The sequence below is a fragment of the Miscanthus floridulus genome, chromosome 4 (assembly GCF_019320115.1).
Source record: "Miscanthus floridulus cultivar M001 chromosome 4, ASM1932011v1, whole genome shotgun sequence".
NCBI classification, from domain to species: domain Eukaryota; kingdom Viridiplantae; phylum Streptophyta; class Magnoliopsida; order Poales; family Poaceae; genus Miscanthus; species Miscanthus floridulus.
The window spans coordinates 25,315,591-25,320,783 of NC_089583.1; positions in this window are offsets into that span (position 1 = coordinate 25,315,591).

The following is a 5,193-nucleotide window of genomic DNA, read 5'->3' on the forward strand; positions in this document are numbered from 1 at the left end:
GTGAGTGACCTCTCTCAAACCCTCATATTTTTCAAGATATTTTGCCTTAGGCTATAATTCTTTTTAAGAAAATAGGCAATAAGAGGGCAAATAGAACAAAACGACAAAACAACATTCATGCATATGCAATACTTGTAAGTAAATCTAGTTGCTTGTCAAGTTTGATCCAAGGTTAAGCTTCTTCACACGCTTTTCGGCGGTTATCTTAACCATGTTAGACAAGCCCTATATGCATTGCCAAAAATTTAAACATGTTGTATATTACAATGAATGCAAGGAACAACACAAGCTCAATTATTAGTGAAGTTACTAAAATTAAGTACATTGAGCTCATTCCGCAATCTACAAAATGTAGCCTCATCTAGCGGTTTAGTGAAGATATCCGCTAATTGATCTTCGGTTCTTACACCTTCTAGTGATATATCATTTTTAGCAACATGATGTCTTAGAAAGTGATGGCGGATATCTATGTGCTTGATGCGAGAGTGTTGAACCAGATTATTTGCAAGTTTTACCACACTTTCATTGTCGCACAAATGAGGTACCTTTTCTAAAACTACACCATAGTCTAGTAAAGTTTGTTTCATGTATAAAATTTGTGCACAACAAGCACCCGCGGCAATGTATTCCGCTTCGGTGGTGGACAAAGCCACACTATTTTGTTTCTTAGAGGACCAAGACACAAGTGATCTACCAAGCAAATGGCACCCTCCGGATGTGCTCTTTCTATCCACTTTGCATCCGGTATAATCCAAATCAGAATAGCCAACTAATTCAAATATAGCTCCTTTGGGATACCAAAGGTCAATGCTTGGTGTGTGCTTAAGATACCTAAGGACTCTTTTTACGGCAATTAAATGTGTTTCCTTAGGACTAGCTTGAAATCTAGCATACATACACACACTAAACATGATGTTGGGCCTAAATGCGGTTAAATATAACAAGCTACCAATCATAGAACTGGTAGAGAGTTTGATCAACCGGGTTACCTTCCCTCATCTAGGTCGAGATGTCCATTGGATAGGCATTAGGTGTCTTGATTGGCTTACATTCATTCATCTTGAATCTCTTGAGAAGATCTTTTGTGTATTTCTCTTGAGAGATGAAGATGTCTTCTTTCATTTGCTTGACTTGAAAACCAAGAAAGAATGTAAGCTCACCAATCATGGACATCTCGAACTCCTTCGATATCAATTCACCAAATTCTTTGCATGAGTCTTCATTTGATGATCCAAAGATAATATCGTCAACATATACTTGACAAATAAAGATATGCCCATCAAGCTTCTTGGTGAATAGTGTGGTGTCGACCTTCCCAATGGTGAAGCCCTTCTCAATGAGGAAGTCTCGAAGGTGCTCGTACCAAGCTCTTGGGGCTTGCTTAAGCCCATATAGTGCCTTAGACAACCTATAAACATGATTAGGATATCTAGGGTCTTCAAACCCGAGAGGTTGATCAACATAGACTAGTTCATTAATAAAGCCATTTAAAAATACACTTTTCATATCCATTTGATATAGTTTCATTTCATGATGTGATGCATATGCAAGTAGGATACGGATGACTTCTAATCTTGCAACCGGTGCAAAGGTCTCTCTAAAATCCAAACCTTCAACTTAAGAGAACCCCTTTGCCACTAGTCTTGCCTTGTTTCCTCACAACAACACCTTGAATCATCTTGCTTGTTGCGGAACACCCACTTTGTTCCAATGACTCTTGCATCTTTTGGTCGCTCTTCAAGAGTCCATACTTCATTGCGAGTGAAGTTGTTCAACTCTTCATGCATGGCATTGATCCAATCTGGATCTTTAAGAGCTTCTTCTACCTTGGTAGGCTCATAGCAAGAGACAAAAGAGTGATGAGCAATAAATGAAGTAAGTTTTTGAGATCGAGTCATTACACCCTTTGATGGACTCCCTATGATTGAGATCTTGTGGATGATCTTGTAGGAGAGGTGTATTTCTTCTATTGACCACTTGAGGAGGAGGTTGTGGAGCATCAACATCTTGTGCTTGTACCACCATTTGCTTCATGGGAGATATGAGTATCTTCATTTTCTACTCTCCCATCTTTTTCACCATCTTGTGGCACACTTGATGAAGAAGGTTGATCAATGACTTGTACATCATCTTTTGGCTTGATGTCTCCAACTGAAATGTTCTTCATAGCCTCCCTCAATGGTTCATCACCTATATCATCAAGATTCTCATGTGCTCCTTGGGAGCCAGTTAGATTCATCAAATTCCATATCATATGTTTCTTTAACCAAGCCAGGTAGGCATGATTAAATACTCTATATGCTTTGGACTTTGATGAGTAACCAACAAGAAAACCAATATCACAACATCTTTGGAACTTCCCTAGGTGTTGCCGCTTCTTGTAGATGTAGCATTTGCAACTAAACACCCTAAAGAAGAAGACGTCTAGCTTCTTCTCATTTAGCAACTCATAAGGTATCTTGCTAAGAAACTTTTGAAGGAATAGACGGTTAGATGCATAACATGCGGTGTTGATTGCTTCCACCCATAGAGCTTCGGGGGTGTTATATTCATCAAGCATAGTTCTTGCAAGAGTGATTAAAGTCTAGTTCTTCCTCTCAACTACACCATTTTGTTGAGGAGTATAAGTTGCGGAGACTTTATGCTTGATCCCAACTTCATCATAATAAGCTTCAATGTTTGTGTTGTCAAATTCTTTTCCGTTGTCACTTCTTATCTTCTTGAGCTTCACTTCAAATTTATTTTGAGCTCTCTTGGCAAACTTCTTGAAGCAAGATGCAACTTCGGATTTGTCATGAAGAAAGAATACCCATGTATACCTTGAAAAGTCATCAATAATCACAAGACAATAGAGATTCCCTCCCAAACTCTTGTATATTGTTGGTCCAAATAAATCCATGTGTAGGAGTTCTAGCACTCTTGTGGTTGACATGAAAGCTTTGGTTGGATGAGTATTTGCAACTTGCTTGCCTGGCTTGATATGCACTACAAAGCTTATCTTTTCAAACTTCACATCCTTCAACCCTCTCACCAAATCATTCTTCATAAGCTTCTTGAGTGAGCTCATCCTAACATGAGCAAGTCTTCTATGCCATAGCCACCCAAGTGTTGTTTTGGTGAATAGACAAGTCTTCAAATTTGCATCTTCGGAGGTGAAGTCCACTAGATATAAGTTGTTGTATCTAAATCTATTGAATATCACTTGATTGTCATCTACCTTGGATACAACAACCTCCTTCTCGGTGAACAAGCATTGGAAGCCAAGATCACATAATTGTCCAACGGATAGCAAGTTGAAGCTCAATGAAGCAACATAGAGCACATTAGGAGATGGAATGATTCATTTGATATTGCCACTTTGCCCAATCCTTTAACCTTGCCCTTTGAGTTATCTCCAAATGTTATTTTCCTCTTATCCATCTATCCTCTTCATCTAGTGAGGTGAACATACGAGGATCACCGGTCATATATTGAGTGCAACCACTATCAATAACCCAATGACTTCCACCAGGTCTTGTAGTTCACCTACACATAAGAGATTCAAGCTTTAGGAATCCAAACTTGTTGATGGCCCTTCACCTTCTCAACAAGTGACTTAGCCACCCAAATCATCTTAGGCCTATTCTTGTTAGGGGGACCTAAGAACATGACTTTCATCTTTCCACTAGAGTCCTTTCTAAGCATGTAGTGAGCATTGAAAGCAAAGGGTCTAGCATGCTTGGGCAAGGGTTGTGGCGGTGGAGTTTGGCACTCATGAGCAAAGTGGCCTTCTTGTCCACACTCAAAACATCTCTTTGGCTTTGGCTTTGGCTTTGATTGTTGTTGTTGAACTTGAGCCTTCTTCTTCTCTACACTTGCCGCATATCCAATGCCACTTCTATCCATCTTAATGACGATGTTCATGAGTAGCTCACTTTGAAGATGCTTGCCTCTTGCAAACTTGCTCAATCCAATCTTGAGATGCTCTTTCTCCAACTTGAGCTTCTTATTTTCTTCCTTTAGAGCATCATCTTTCTTCTCTTCCTTGAGCTTCTTGTTTTCTTCTTTGAGCTTCTCATTCTCAAGAATCAACTATTTGTCATGATCAAGAGTTTCTAGCACAATCATTTTGTGGCTTTTCATTTCTTCAAGATCTTTCATAAGCTTCTCATTTGTGTTCTTAAGCTTGACATATTCATCATAGTCATTGCACTCAACCACTTGCTTGCCTTTGCCACTAGATCCTTGCTCAATGCTCTCATCAATCAAATCATCACATGATGTAGCTATATCAATCTTAACAACATGGTTAGTAGCATCATGTGGCTCATTTGGTAGGAATTCTTGAGCAATGACAAGAGTATCATGATTGATCTTAAGAGTTGTATACTCATCTTTTAGCTTGTTGTGACTAGTGATGAGCTCATTGTGCATCCACTCAAGTTTATCATGTTTATCTTTAAGCTCTTTCTTAGAAGATTTGAGCTCTTTGAGTTTGGATGATATAGCATCATTAGTTTCTCTAAGCTCATCATTAGCCTTTTCAAATGTATCGCACTTAGCTAAGAGTGAATCATTTTTAGCATCAAGCTTTTCATTTGTAGCTCTACTCTTTCTAATGATCTTAGTGTATTTTCTTAGTATTTTGACAAGATCATCATATGTAGGTGAATCATCATCATTGCTATCGCTATCATCATCACTAGCTTGCTCATCATCACTACTATCATCATTCTTAGTTACCTTACGTTCACCCTTGGCCATAAGGCATAGGTGTGTAGAGGATGATGGTGATGGTGGCGGTGAAGATGCAAGATTAATAGCAATGGCGGCCACCTTCTTATTGTCACTATCATCATCGGATGATCCACTTGATGAATCAATGTCCGTGAGCTAATCACCGACAATATAGGCCTTTCCACTCTTCTTCTTGTAGAAGTCCCTCTTTTTGCCATCTCTCTTCTTGTATGGCTTGTTCTTTTTCTTCTCATCTTCATCTTCATTACTTGAGTCATCTTTCTTGCCCTTGTTCTTTTTCTTGAACTTGTCTTTCTTGGGCTTTGTGCATTGATGAGCTAGATGGCCAAGTTTGCCACAATTGTAGCAATCCATCTCGGAGATTGGCTTTCTTCTTGAGCTAGTGAAGAACTTTTTCTTCTTGCCATCAAACTTGATGCCACTCTTGTTTAGCTTCTTTAGCATCATGGCGGTCTT